Raw genomic sequence first — 16449 nt, forward strand, 5'->3', positions numbered from 1 at the left:
CATTTTTGTTTTATTCAACACTGAATTACAGTTGATTTAATTTGTTTTTTTGACACTGATGAACAGAAAAAGACACTTTAATGTATACATGAGAACAGATCTCTGCAAATTGGTTTAAATTAATTACAAATAGGCGGCACGGTGGTGCAGTGGGTAGCGCTGCTGCCTCGCAGTTAGGAGACCCGGTTCGCTTCCTGCGTGGAGTTTGCATGTTCTCCCGGTGTCTGCGTGGGTTTCCTCCTGGTGCTCCGGTTTCCTCCCACAGTCCAAAGACATGCAGGTTAGGCACATTGGCGATTCTAAATTGTCCCGAGTGGGTGCTTGGTGTGTGGGTGTGTGTATGCACCTTGAGGTGGTCTGGCACCCTGCCCGGGGTTTGTTTCATGCCTTGTGCCCTGTGTTGGCTGGGATTGACTCCAGCAGACCACCCGTGACCCTGTAGTTAGGATATAGTGGGTTGGATGATGGATGGACAATTACAAATCTAAAACAATAATTAATCAATCACCTAAGTATTCATCCCCTTTAAGTCAGTGTTTAGTAAATGCGCATTTAGAAAACATGACAGCCTTGAGTCTGTCTGCACAGCTTTGCACTCTGCTATTTTCTTCATTCTTCTTTGCAAATCTGCTCAAGCTCTGTCAGATGTCATGGGGGTCACGAGTGAACAGGTTTTTCTTTGCCAAGTGCAGCCGGAAATTCTCAAGTGGACTAAGATCAGGACTCTAGCTCAGCCACTCCAAATTGTTGCTTTGAAGCCTTTCCCGTGTAACTTCGGCTTTCTGCTCAGGGTCTTCATCTTGCTCTTCTCCCAAGGCGCAGGTTTCTTTAAGACTGCATCAGGGCTTCCTCCAGGACTTCTCCATATTTTGCTGCATTGATTTTATTCTCATAATTTTGTTCCAGAGCCTGCTGCAGAGAAGCATCTTCACAGCATGATGCTATCACCACCATGCTGCCCACTTGACACACTTGAGATGGTATGTTTTTATAATATACAGTGTTCAAACATGGCATTTATTCTTATGTTCATAGAGAAAAGCCAAGCAAAATGACACCTTTGATTGTCTAACTGAAAAGATTACAATATGCAAGCTTTCGAGGCAACTCAGGCCTCTTCTTCAGGCAAGATGTAAAAAATTTTATCAGTCCATAGAAAGTTCATTCAGCTGACTTCAATGTGCCTTCTGGCAAACTCTACCCAAAATCTCCTGCACGGTTTTTCTATTTATTCCTTTCCCAAAAATCTGTGACTGGTAAAGCAATAGGGCATCAGTTGTCTGCACAATCTCTCCAACCTCAGCAACTTTAGCTTCAAACTCATTCAGAGTTCAAATAGGCATCTTGGTGGCCTCTCTCTCTCATTGTCTTCTCACACAATCACTCGGTTTTTGAACATGGCCTGCTTAGGGCAGATTTACATCTGTGCCATACACTTTCCATTTCTTCATGATTGATTGATATAAAAGGATATTCAGTGATCTCCATCTCCTGAATTGTGCTTTTCAAAGAGTTGCTTGGCATGCCCCTTTGTCTTCATTGTGTAGGTTAGGCCATCATATTGACATACATAAGTTAGACTTCCACATTCAGGTTCATTTAGACTACAATCAATGGAAATCCCAGACAGATCACCTCCACTCCACTAATTCTGAGAACAAGTTTGCTGTACAGGTGATTATTTAGATGTGTCATATTAAATGGAGTGGATACTTATGCAATTGAATTTCTTGTGTTTTATATTTGTAATTCATTTAGGCAACTTTGCATAGATCTTTTCTGACTTAGACATTAAAGAATTTTCTGACCATTGTCAAAAAAGCCAAACTGAATCCAGGGTGACTTAATGTTGTACAACAATAAAATGGGAAAACCAACAAGGGGTGGATACTTTATATTTATAGTCACTGTAGGTTAACACCAGTATCAAAGTTCCAGAGGCCTTGTGAGTTCTGCTGTATACTGAAATCTGCCCATAAACTTCCAACACATAATGGTGAAAGTTATGAAGATGTTTTACAGAATACCAGTCTCAAAAACAAACACCAGAACAGACCATGAACTGCTAAAAAACAAGAGAGCTTCCTCCTTTTCCCTCTCTGAGACTTTGTAAACAGAAGGCAACTGGGTAATTAATTCAGCCTCGGTGACTCGGGCAGCTCCTTCTTAATTAAGGGCAATCACTCCTCGCACAACAGTTCGAAGATAATTGAATCAATATATACGGAATAAAATGAACAATTAGAGTAATAAATGAGCACAGCTACAATTTCAGATGTTGATGTTTATATATTTATAATTCATTATATCTATTCTCAAGGAGCAGGGGTGAAAGTAATGATATGTTTGAATTAGCACAGAAAATGCAACACCAATAAAATGTCAAAAGACAAAATTGGCCAAGCATAAGAGATTAATAGAGTGTTTGTAGAAGAGACAGGTTAAAAATATTTTTATCAGTGTTATTGTGTTATCTGCACAAGTATGCGGTTAGTTTTCATTTGGGGAAAGTCGATCCTTGCATAATTATCTACAGATAAATTTGGAATATAAAGAGTACACGCAATGCGTTTTGGATATCAAAAGCTGGCACCATATATATATATATATATATATATATATATATGGATAGATTACTGTGTATATTTATATATATATATATATATATATATATAAAATATACACAGTAATCCCTCGTTATATCACGCTTCGACTTTCGCGTGTTCACTCTATCGCACATTTTATATTTAAGCATATCTAAATATATAACGTGGATTTCTGTTGACAATGGGTCTTTTTACTTCTGGTATATGCTTCCTCAGTTGATTTGCCCAGTTGATTTCATACAAGGAATGCTATTGGCGGATGGCTGAGAAGCTACCCAATCACAGCACGCAGTTAAGATCCTGTGTGCTGATTGGCTCAGCGACGGAGCGCCGAATTCGATTGCGCTGCATTAACCAGGAAGTCTCATCTCGCTCATTCAGCATCAACGTGTTTCGCTGTGTAAAGAATTAACTTTTGTGCTCTTTTGTGTTTATCTTTGTGCGTAGTCAAGCCCTTCGTTATGGCTCCAAAACGATCTGTCTATCGTAATGGCTGTAACATATGTGATATCGGAGATACTCGATAGCTTTAAAATAATATTTAGGTTTTACTGTATATAAACTGTGTGTTTACATACATAATTTCAACGACTCTCACCTAATATCTAAGAGAATACAAAGGGTTTATGCTGTATAACTGTGCGGGAAATGTTTATAAGAGTGTGGGAGAGTTTATAAGGGCTTAAAATATATAAAAAATAACCATATGAACATATGGGTTTTACTTCGTGAATTTCACGGGTTCTGGAACGCAACCCCCGCGATAAAGGAGGGATCACCATATATACAATAATACATTTTTGTTTAAAAACACAGACATTAGTCCCCATTTTTGCCTTTTGTCCACGTTACAACAGAGGTTTTACCCCCAAAAACAGAGACTTTGACAATGCCTTCCAGAGCTGCAACTTTTGAAAACGCTGGCACAGCATTGTAATGTGGGTGAAAATGCACAGTTTTGAAATTATAGACCCTAATCACACTCCAACTTGTTTCTGCTTATTATGTGGACCTTTTCTGATTGGATCCTGCTCAATAGAATATTTCTTTCCCTGATTGGTCACCCAGCACAGAAGAAAACAATACTCCAGCACAGCAGACACAGAAGAGTTGCTTTCCATGGCGCTTGTTGTGTAACTTACCTGTATGCATCTCAATTGTATTTCGTACAGTTTGAACACTGCATACATGTGCAAAAGATATCATTTACTCATCGCTACAGTTCTGTGATATATCCTGTGGCCAGCAGTGTTACAATCACTTCAAGAGTTTTTCCAACGATGCATGCGTGGACAACATCAGCAAATATACATGACATGTGCATCTCTGGCCGCTGCAGTGTAGGTAGAGATACTTTCATAAATGAAGTGAAAATGCTAGTGTTGACAGAGATCATTTTCACTGAAAAACATGCTGTTTTTAAATGCAAACTTAATAATGTGGACGTGGCCTTCAGAGTGCATATAATACTCTTAATGTTCTTCTTGCTAAGGAAAGTACCAATTGCGTAGCTGAGAGAAACCTTTGTTGGATCTTTACCAGACAGTACAGTAAAAAGGCTTGGAAGAAGGAGATTCTTAAATCTACACTGTAGTTTAAACACGGAATGAATATTTTAATGAACAGGCCTAAAAATTATGCTGTTGAGTGTTTTTTTTTTTTTCTATTTCCCTTTCTAAAAACTGAAAATATTCAAACAGGGATCAAATCTGCCCAATCCATTTTGATAAACTTTAAATCGGGTAGGCAAACAATTGCCCACAGGCTACATCCAGCCCATGGCATGGGTACGAGAGTCTATTTGACTACTTAGAGAAATATCTTATATCCCAGCTTTCATTAGGTCATCTTAACAAGATGATGCCAGTGTAAATGTATTATGATCGATTTAAAAAATAATTACGTAAGCCAAAATTTTACTATTCAAATAGGGAGAGACCATGTAGATGGTAAGTGTGCATGTTTCTAGATGCTTGCCTGCCTTTGTCTTGCATGTATCATTTTAAAGATATGTCTACTCACAGAGCTTTCATCAGTGGCAACCCTGAAGGCAGATGCCAGCTGTGACTCTGGTCAGTGCACAAATCACAATTAATTTATAAATGTGAATGGACATTAGAAGGGGCAAGGTTTTCTGGTAGAGGACTGACCAAAACAGATCATTCCTCCACTTCCATCTGTGTATTTGTGTGCTCTTCAAATGCTTCTTTGCTGAGCGTGAAGATAATGAGCTCATTTCAGCTTTGGTACAGCACATTCAATTTATCTTCTCCATTTTTAAAACTGCTCATACTCTATTTTACAGTAAATTCATTGGTGCCATATCAATGAGTGTAACATGTACTCAATACCATCAGGACAGGCGCAGGCACCGCATGTCCCTGACCTGGATAAGCAGGCTTGAATGATAAATGGATGAGTAAATTCATTTATTGAGATCACACTTTTACCCAAAGTGACTCACAAATGAAAATGTTACATTTATTGACCAATAAGCCTGGGTAAAAATAATGATTTTCTGATTAATCGTTACTTTTCGTTTAAATGATTCGATATCAATTCTTAAAGTCTCAAGATCGATCAATTACTATATGTAAAATTTTACTTATCTGGTAACTGGTGCTAATATGCCTGTTAAGGCTTTCAACTGAAAAAGCACTTTACTACTTAGCATAAAATGGTGGGTGTCTTCTTCATCTGAAATCTGTGTCTTAGACACTTAAATCAGATGTGTGGACATGCTGGAGACTCAAACAAAGCCACACATAAGCCGTGCCGCTCAGAAGTTAATAATTACTGTAACACATCAAATTTGAGAGATCACTCATCCTGACATCACCCAGAAACGTTCAATCAGTCAACATCCAAACAAATTGAGTCTAAACAATCCACACTGGAGACAGCATTTAGCTCCAAGCTTCCGTTTATTTCACCTCGTGCCCAAAAAATGACAGAATCTATAGAAGTTTTTATCTGTAAAGATATGAGACCCTATGATGTACCTCACCCAGCAAAGGAAGCAGGCAATTGTTGGAACTTTCAGAGCAGCCTGAGATACAAAAGAGTTCCTTGAAGTAGCTCCATAAGAGCAGCGTTATCAGTCACAATGGCCGGTGGTGGTTCTTTTTTTTATGTTGCATGCATTCAATGCCGCTGTCAACAAGCATCAGCTCTAGATCCTCATTTTAAAATGTTTCCTTTTTGTCTGAGGACTATCAGGACACATTTTTGAGACTGATTAATATGACTGCTATAAGTGAGTAACTGAAGATATGCGCAACTTGTAGAATTATAGTACTAGGGTGTTGTACCGTGTTAGCCATTATGAATGTAGAGAAAAGTCGAGCAAAATTACCCTTTTTTTATTGGTTAACTAAAAAAATTACAATATGCAAGCTTTCGAGGCAACTCAGGCCCTTTCTTCAAGCAAGAAGGGGCCTGAGTTGCCACGAAAGCTTGCATATTGTAATCTTTTTAGTTGTAGAATTATAGAAAGATACGAGTCTTCCCGCTGTATCCGACTAATTCAAGATTATTTTAAGTGTCCAATTTGGGAATAAATTTGGTTAACAGAAGGTGTCTGAAGGAAGCTGAAGGGTGTCTACATGGAGATTTATAACACACAAATAGGTTATTCAATAATATTTACTACTGTGACAGACATCCAGGGACCTTGCCCCACTGGGACTGTGTAAGAAGGGAAGGACTGGGAGGCGGGCAGAATCTTCTCTGGAACGTAAGAGGGCAGCCACCCTGGATTGCATGGGGGCCATGGACCTGAGAAGCCCAACCCTGTGGAGCGACGTGGCCACTGCCAGGGGACGCCTGGGCAGCTCTGGAACTGGGGTATACAGCACTTCTGCCACACCCAAAAGTGCTGCCGCATGTTAATTGGGGAGCACGTGGAGTACTGCTGGGTGCTGTATAAAGGAGGCCGCCTCATTAAACTCGGGGAGCCGGAGTCGGGTGGAAGAGGACGGAGCTTGTGAGGGTGGAGTTGGAGGTGGCAGAAGAGAGAAAGAGAGTGAAAAGGGAGTGTTATTATTATTATTTTGTGTGCTGTGGTGTAGCCTGTAAAGAAACACGTATGTTTTGGGACATTCTACGTCTGCCTGTTTGTGTCTGGGTCCGAATATTCCACACTATTTAAGAAGCAATATTAGATTATCCTTATATATAATTTGATACTATCCGTATGTATGGTGTTCGTGTCAATACAAGCTAGAACCATGCAATGGGACACTGCCTCTGTAGTTAGAACATAATGTGGCAAACACGGACGCAGTATTGCATGACTGGCTAAGAATGTTCGAATGCTTCAGTGACGCCGCTGGACGGCCGAGTATAGTAAGTCGGTGTTGGTTCGAGCAGATAACAGTAAGTTCAGTTGGTTTTTGGAATGTTGCTTTGGTGGGGCGTGCTTTCCAGAACTAACATCGTCGACTGACTTAAACCCTTCAACAGCTCCGGAACCGTAAGTAATTTAGAACGCATCGTCATTTGCTTGGTATGTTGAAATCTATCTTTGGGCAGTTCGGTTTTGGCATCCTTCCTTCTGACATCTATTGGCAAACTCAGTAATGACGGCTCGGTATTAACAATGGTCATTGTTTAAATTTTAGCCGATCTCAGATCTAAAATGACCACGACAACATAATTATTACTCCGACTCTGATTACAGTCGTAAAATACAGTTTGTTTTGAAAATGCGCCGAAGAGCTGAGTTCACGTCTCGCATCCCCATTTAAACAGGAAGCTCTTCATTACATCGGCCGAAAAGGTCTATTTTAAGCACAAATCAGTGCCATGATAACAAAATCATTTCAAGGACTTAAAAAAACAAATAATTATTTGTAGAGAAAGTATGGATTTCACAAATGTAGAATTTGTAGCCCGATTCGATCGGACTCCCAGTCGCTAGTGTTATAATAATATTATTCGCAAGATGATATAAATCTATACATATAAAGGAGAGTTGGGATCCGAGAAACTGTGTTTGTGTGGGGATGGAGAGTTAGGGCGGGTGGGGAGTCACGTCATCATCTCCCCTCCCATTCACTTCATTTCACTCACTTCATTTCGCTCCGAGCTGAGCTCCGCAGCTGACGCGGTCTTACCGTTCTTTTTCCTTAGTGTTTAGTCCTCTCTCCTTTACAGATTTATATAAAGAAGAGTTGGGATCCGAGAGACAAAATTTATCTATTTTGGCTCCAGGAGGACAAACCAAAAATGTTGTATATAAAGAAGCTCTATAAGTCGCATGTAGATACATAATTATTCCAACTACAGCGACTGCAGCGAAGCGCACGTGGTCTGCTAGTATTTTATAAAGTAGATGCCATTGAATTGCATTAAAACAAGGAGCCCTATATAATATGTGTGGGCTCTGATGTGGCAATACTAAGCAATACATATATTAAATTATGGTGAATTTTGAAGGAGTGCATTGATGTGAAAACGCTTTTTTTTTTTTTAACAGAGCAATGATATTTTGTTCCACATTTTCAAAGGCTGCTGTTAACTGTTCATTACTAATCAAGCATGTCTTCTTAAATGTCGTTCCATGCTTATGCATATGTGAAGTCACTATGTAGACATCCTTCACATAAAGTGTCACTGAAATTTGTCACATTATATTAATGTTCTCATGCATGGTTAAGTAATCCCTGAAACAAAATATCACTTTTTCGAGGGTAATATATCAGTGCACCCTAATTCAATCAAGATAAAATCGATATTGAATCAAATCGGGGCATTATGAATTGAAATTAAATCAGGACATCAGTGCTGATAGATACCCAGTCCTATTTACCAATCTTTATTACAACTGGATAGCTTGCTAGCTTAAAAGACTCAACCACACAGGAAGTAATCTTTTATCTGGTGTTCTCTCAAGAACAGAGTGGTCTGGTGATGTTACCTAGTCATTTCCAGATGCTAGATAATGCAACATTGTGTGAAGGAAAAAAAAAAATAAATAAAATAAAAGGTAAAAAAAGCACACATAATTCGTTATAAAGAAAAATGCTAACAGGCATCACTGAAACATTAATTAAAAACATCATGACCAAAAAAACAGACAATGAGTGCAGGAAATAGAAAATGTGACAATGACAGGGTTACAGCTGCTGCCAGTGTTTGATCAGTGATGGGGAAACTTACCAAAAAGTACGATAAGTGACAGAGGAGGGAAACAAAACACATACAGAACCTCAAAAAAGTATTCAGCACCCCAAAAATAGATATCTGCACAATTTATTGTCTCAGATTTTAAGCTTACAACATATCATAGTGGCCCAGACTAAAAAAAAAAAAAAATCACTGAAAAGCCTTTCAGGAATTTGCTAAAAAGAAATTTAATAAGGATTCTTCCCCTTTGTTGCAAATTCCAGGATAGCTGGTTACCAGTTTCTTCAAGAATCAAATATAAAATGGTTTAGCCCCTCATTATCTGTTGGAGTTGCTGCTCCCTTACACTCCCACCCGTGTATTAAGATCATTGGATGCTAAGCTGCTCACTGTATCTAAATCCAGGTTAGGAACAATGGGTGGCAGAGCTTTCAGAGTGATAGCCCCTAAAATTTGGAATTCTCTCCCTCTCAGCCTTAGCGAGGACAAATCTATTATTAAGTTCAAACTCCTGTTAGAAACACATCTTTTCAATGAGTATTATTCTTTTTCTTGTATGTAACTTTTACTGTCTTGTAGACATGTGTGTATTGAATTGTAAAGTGTCCTTGAGTGTATGAAATGCGCTACATAAATAAAAATTATTATTATAACACTGACCACATGACCAGCTTCTGCAGTTTGTTGATGGCCTCCACAATGGTAGATCACCTGTTAATTTATGAGGATCATTATTACAGTCTCTTGCTGAAATCCAACAATACAGTAGAGATTCTCCACAAAGCAAACCAAAATAAGCATTCACAACAAGTCAGGGATAGAGTCGCTGAGGAACACAGAAGTGGGGAAAGGTAAAAGACCACCTGAGTGGTGCAGAACAGAGCTCAGTGCAGTCCACCACACAAAACCGAGAAAGAAAATGAAACTATCGCCACAATGTCTAGATCAGGGTGCCCCTCTAAACAACAACGGCACTTGTCAGAAAGGCAAATGTCACATCAGTGGTCTGTGTGGCTGAGTATTTGACCCGAGGTGCAAAACTTGGCTTTTTACAGAAGCTCTTTAAATAAATAAATACATACATAAGTAAGTAAGTAAATAAATAAATATAAACACACATTGAAATGACTATAACGCAAGAACATTAAAAAAAAGTTCTGACTTGGCTGTCACAATCCTAGTGAGGTATATACAGTCATATTGCCTTTTTGGTATAACGGACCCCCAGTCGCATTTCTTGGGACACATCTGCTGAATAATTTGCTGTCTGAAAGTCCTCAGTGTTAGTGTGTTAAGAGAGAGGATGTGCAACATTGTTCATAATGGCACTCAGTTTTTTTTTAATTACCTCTAGGGGGTCCAGAGAGTGCCTCGCAGTCAGGAGACCCGGGTTCGCTTCCCGGGTCCTCCCTGTGTGACGTTTGCATGTCCTCCCCGTGTCTGCGTGGGTTTCCTCTCACAGTCCAAAGACATGCAGGTTAGGTGCATTGGCGATTCTAAATTGTCCCTAGTGTGTGCTTGGTGTGTGTGCGTGCCCTGCGGTGGGTTGGCGCCCTGCCTGGGATTTGTTCATGCCTTGCGCCCTGTGTTGGCTCCAGAAGACCCCCAAGACCCTGTAGTTAGGATATAGCGGGATGGATAATGGATGGATGGGTCCAGAGAGTGTCCTATAACTGAGCTTTCCCTTTTTTTTTACAGAAGTCATTATGGATGACTGGAGTGGACAATATTCTCAAAGACAAAAAAGGCTTTTGTAGAAGAGTGGAAAGGAAGAAGACCTAGCTGAAAAGAAAAAAAAATGTCCTTGTCCATAAAGAAGTTGATCTGCAAAGACGTGCAGGTACGTTTTTTTCATCTGATCAGACTAAAGTGGAAGGTTTTGACTTGAACATAAAATGATACGTGTGGCATAAATCTAACACTACACATTAGTACTTGTGACCCTATCCCCATTATACAATGTAGTGGTGGCCGCTTCATGTTGAGGGGAGGTTTGTCAGCAGCAGGGATGGGAAATCTGGTCAAGAGTGATGAAGGAAGAATAATACACAACACAGGAAAAATCGTGGAGGGAATCCTGTTGCCCTCTGAAAGCTTAAACTGGGGAAGAAGTTTGTCTCTTAACAAGACAATGACAATGCAGTGATGATGAAGTGGCTTCAAATGAAGAAAATTGAACCCTGACTTTAACCACATCAAACATTTAGGTTGAAGCCTAAAAATTGCTGCAGTCTGCTGCACCCCAACAAACCCGGCACAGCTTGAGTCATCCTGCAATGAGTAACAGGCAGATCAGGCTTACTATTGTATTCTACAAAATTAAAAAGAAGACTAATCCAAGTACCGAGGGTCGGGGGATACGTACTTACAAACTTGTGGCCATTTTGGTTTTTGTAATTTTTTTTAGTGGTTTATAAACTTACTTTCTTTCTTGGGCAGCACTGTGAAAAAGAGTGTTTGACTTACACAAAAATATTTTCCAGTCAAACCAATCAAAATCCCAGATAATCATTTATGTGAAATACTTTTTCAAGGTACTCTATATTTGTGTCAGACACATCCTTGTACCAAAGCACTTAATAAAGTGACATTAATGTCATTTCTCACAGGAAATGTGTGTCTGCGTGAAGCACTTCTATATTATGGCTTACCATAGTTGATGTTGCTTTATTTTTCTAGCTTCTCCCTCCTTATCTTTGCACAGTCAAGTGTCTGACAGAGGATTAAAGATGTTGTATGATAGAGGCTTGTCTTTGTTTTTTTAGCCTAAGCTCCTTTTTTTTCCAAGTTAAAGTTAAAATGTTCACATACAGCCTCTGCACATTCTTAAAATAGAACATTAGATACACTTTATTAATCCCACGGAGAAATTCAAAAGTGTAACACGTGTAGTGGTGCTAGAAAGTTTGTGAATCCTTTAGAATTTTCTCTATTTCTGCATTGATATGATCTAAATTGTGGTAAGAGGTTTTTTTTTAACCTAAGTCCTAAAACTAAATAAAGAGAACCAAACTAATCACATGATACAGGTAATGTATATTTGTTCATGTGCTTATTGAAGAAAATGATCCAGAGTTACAAATCAGTGTGTGCAAAAGTAAGCGGACCTCTAGGATTATCAGTTTCGTTTGAAGTCAGGCGTTTCAGTCAATGGGATGACAATAAGGGGAGTGTGAGTGTGTCTGTGTGTGTGTGTGTGTGGGAGGCCTTATTTATTTATTTTTTTGTTCTTTATTTCACCTTATACAATTTCTTGTATTAGGAATTTGTTAGTTTTTGCATACCCCTTGCGGTGAGAGCGCAGGGTCAGCCATTGTACAGCACCCCTGGAGCAATTACAGGTTAAGGGTCTGGCTCAAGGGCCCAGCAGTGATGGGGAATCGAATTGGCAACCTTCTGGATACCAGCACAGATCCTTAGTCTCAGAGCCACCACTCCGCCCCAGTACAGTACATAAACCCAGGCCTTCCTCTATTAAAGTCTGATTGACACCACACAGGATTGTGGGAGTTTGTCTTGTAAGTCTTGATGAAAGAAGATTTCTGAGAACCTCAGGAAAAACCAGTCATTGATGCCTAGAAGGCTGGAAAAATATGACAATTTTATTTCTAAAGAGTTTGGACTCCACCAGTCCACTGTCAGGCAACTTATGTAAAAATTCAGTTTCCCTCCTTTTATATCCCATTCTGCAGTTTTGCATACCTCTCCATCTGCAAAGTCATTTCTAGCTGTGGTGCAGACTGACACGCCCACGCAAATACTTGCTCTCCACACCTTCCAAGGTCCAGACAAAACCAGACCATTGGCCGCATTCAGCTTACGGGCCGTACAAGTAACAATGCCCAGGTCTGGTCTGATACAGGGTGCAGCAGAAATAACTCCCACATTTCGAAAAATCACTGTGGGGTCCCCAAAGCAGGTAGAGGGGTACGGTCCGTTCCGTTAGGTACGGTACATAATAAAGTTTTCAGTTGTCACCATACCGTGGTCGGGTGAGCATCGAGGCTTTGTAGTGGAGGCTTTTTTCAAAAATGGCGAATCTGTAGCTGCGACGCAGAGAGTGTTTCGCACGCGGTTCGGTTTACGTGCTAATGAAAAAGTTCCAGACTGGAAAACAATTTTGCTGTGGGTTCAAAGAGTAAGGGCAACAGGAGGTTTTCAAACATCGTCCTCGGTCCTTGGACCAACTAAAGGAGGCTATTCAAGAAGAAATTGAAGGAATTTCCCCGACATGCTAGTGAGTGAGAGGGATGGAAAACTTCCAAGAACAGCTCCACATTGTGTATCAGTTGCCAAGGCCACCACTTGGACGATATAATTTTTAAAATAAAGTAAAAAAAACTTTTTTATATCTACATTTGGGAAATAAAATGTTTTTGGTGATACCTCGTAGCATTTTTTTTCAATCCCCCTTTGAAATGTGGGAGTTATTTCTGCCGCACCCTGTACAATTCAGTGCTTGACAGTAATTCCTCGAGTTAAAGGATCCCACCTTAAAATAATTCAAGATATAATGAAGAAAACCTACACAGTCCAAGTTCTGCCTTTGCGAAATTGTGAAAATCTGATAAATCTCAACTGAAACTAACTAAACAAGGTTCTTTCCTTGTTACCACCTCTAAAGTCTCATTAAGCTGTCTGCTTTCCTAAGGAAACACTGCTAGAAGCTATGGAAGCTGTGTGCTTACATTTGTGTGAAGAAGGTCCATTTCTTATTTTATAATGCAAACACTGTGGCAACAGGGGAAAGTGCTTAAAATATTCACATTGGTTTAAACTTTATAAGTACACATGGGCAATGGGTGGAAGCATTATATGCCCAGGTCACTAATCACTAATATAAGCCCTCCCAAGCAACAAAGTAATAAAACAGAGAGAGGGGACTGGGTGGTCTCTTGGTCTGGAATCCCTGCAGATTTTATTTTTTTTCTCCAGCTGTCTGGAGTTGTTTTTTGTTTTTTTTGTCCACCCTGGCCATCGGACCTTACTCTTATTCGATGTTAATTAATGTTGACTTATTTTGATTTTTTATTGTGTCTTCTATTTTTCTATTCTTCATTTTGTAAAGCACTATGAGCTACATTTTTTTGTATGAAAATGTGCTATATAAATAAATGTTGTTGTTGTTGTTGACATAGTCCAGTCTAGCCTGAGTGCAACAGCAAGGGGTAAAATAGGAGAAATCAATCTGCTTCAAGTTTGAAATAAGTTTGCTCAGTGAATGGGTTGAAAGGGAAACAGGCTGGAAAACTGGGAATCTGTTAAGAAGGGTACTCATAAACATGTTAGCATCCATATCAAAAATAATCTTAAAATCTTTTAATTTCAGGATTCAGACAATTATGCATAAGAAGAATTTAGGTTGAGATGGGTTAGGGCCATAAACGGAGCAAAACCCAATTTAATTCCCCCCACCACCTGCCTTCTGTCATAATGAGGCAAAACCTCTTAAAGTCATAGGAGAGTTTTCTTTATCCTCACTGAAGACAATAATCCTTTTTCTCTTCTGCAAATGGTAAATATTTACTAAATTATCTGAAATAATGTAAACCACAAATATATTAGGCTTCACGAACAACAGGCATTCAGCCAAGCCTGAAACCAAAGGTTTACCTGAATTGAATTGAAATGGGCTGTAGAGATGCTCTGATCGGGTTTTATAAGGCCGATACCAATCACCAATTTCATATTACTCAATCTGATGATTCCAATACCAATTTCTTTTCCTTTATCCCTTTAAAAAACTTTTTACACTATTTTTAAGCTCCTGCATAACCAGATGCAGAGAATACTTATGTCCTATATATATATATTTTTAATTTTATTAATTTTATTGCAATCATTCCATACAAATCAATCAATTTTTACAAAAAGTAGAATTAGGAACAAGTCGACCCCCACCCCTGAGAGAGAGAGCAAGGCAAACGGAGTAGAATTTAAGGATTGTAAACTTACCTAAATTGATAAGTTTGATAAGTCAATAGACATGAATGGAGAAGAAAAAGAAATACAGAAATAATTGCTTCCTCTGTGCTTTAAGACCTTATTCTAAAATATTACTGATTAGATCCTGCCATGTTTTGAAAAAAATCTGTACAGATCCTCTAACTGAGTATTTGATTTTTTCCAATTTCAAATAGTATAACACATCAGTTTCCCACTGACTTAAGAGAGGAGAGTTTGGGTTCTTCCAGTTTAGCAGAATAAATCTGTGTGCCAAGAGTGTAGTGAATGCAATCGCAGTTTGTTTGTCTTTCTCCGCTTTAAACCCATCTGGAAGAACACCAGACACAGATGTTAATGGGTTAGGAGGGATTGTGAGACCAAGGCTGTCTGAGAGGTAATTAAAAATTTTGGTCCAGAATGATGTTAGTTTGGTGCAGGCCCAGAACATGTGACCCAGTGAGGCTGGATTGCAGCGTTCGCAGGTTGGATCCTGCCCTGGAAACATTTTGGAAAGTTTTAGGTGAGACAGATGTGCTCGATATATAATTTTGAGTTGAATAATTGTATGCTTTGCACATATGGCGCTCGAGTGAATTCTATTTATGTCCTTTTTTAAAGTATCCATCCATCCATTTTCCAACCCGCTGAATCCGAACACAGGGTCATGGGGATCTGCTGGAGCCAATCCCAGCGAACACAGGGCACAAGGCAGGAACCAATCCCGGGCAGGGTGCCAACCCACCGCAGGACACACACAAACACACACCAGGGCCAATTTAGAATCGCCAATCCACCTAACCTGCATGTCTTTGGACTGTGGGAGGAAACCCACGCAGACACAGGGAGAACATGCAAACTCCACGCAGGGAGGACCCGGGAAGCGAACCCGGGTCTCCTAATTGAGGCAGCAGCGCTACCACTGCGCCACCGTGCCGCCCTCCTATATTAAAGTATATTTTTATAAACTATAGATCTTTAGTGATAGTAGGGAGCGGGTTGAGGAGACCCTGGAGAAGTGGAGGTCTGCTCTAGAGAGGAGAGGAATGAAGGTCAGTAGGAACAAGAGAGAATAAATGTGTTTGAATGAGATGAAGTTCAGAGGAATGGTGAGGATGCAGGGAGTAGAGCTGGATGAGTTTAAATAATTGGGATCAACAGTACAGAGTAATGAGGATTGTGGAAGAGAAGTGAAGAAGAGAGTGCAGGCAGGGTGGAGAAGAGTGTCAGGAGTGATTTGTGACAGACGGGCATCAGTAAGAGTGACAGGGAGGGTCTACAGGACGGTAGTGAGACCAGCTATGGTATATGGGTTGGAGACGGTGGCACTGACCAGAAAGCAGGAGACAGAGCTGGAGGTGGCAGAGTTAAAGATGCTAAGATTTGCATTGGGCGTGACGAGGATGAACAGGATTAGAAATGAGGACATTAGAGGGTCTGCTCAGGTGGGGAGGTTGGGAGACAAAGTCAGAGAAGTGAGATTGCGTTGGTATGGACATGTGCAGAGGAGAGATGATGAGTATATTGGGAGAAGGATGCTAAGGATAGATAGAGCTGTCAGGCAGGAGGAGAAGAGGAAGGCCTAAGAGAAAGTTTATGGATGTGGTGAGAGAGGACATGCAGGTGATGAGTGTAACAGAACAAGATGACGAGGACAGGAAGATATGGAAGAAGATGATCTGCGGTGGCGACCCCTAACGGGAGCAGCCAAAAGAAGAAGAAGAAGAAGAAGATAGACTATAGGTGTTAACAGTTCATTTCTATTAACAAA

The 16449-nt window shown here is 39.9% G+C and overlaps 1 protein-coding gene across 4 annotated transcripts in view; it reads right to left on the minus strand.

Annotated features, from left to right (window-relative positions):
- Nucleotides 1-16449, minus strand: part of dym (dymeclin) — a 462962-nt gene that overhangs the window by 93659 nt on the left and 352854 nt on the right. The window lies entirely within an intron of this gene.

This window comes from Polypterus senegalus, chromosome 7 (genome assembly GCF_016835505.1).
Source record: "Polypterus senegalus isolate Bchr_013 chromosome 7, ASM1683550v1, whole genome shotgun sequence".
Taxonomy (NCBI): domain Eukaryota; kingdom Metazoa; phylum Chordata; class Cladistia; order Polypteriformes; family Polypteridae; genus Polypterus; species Polypterus senegalus.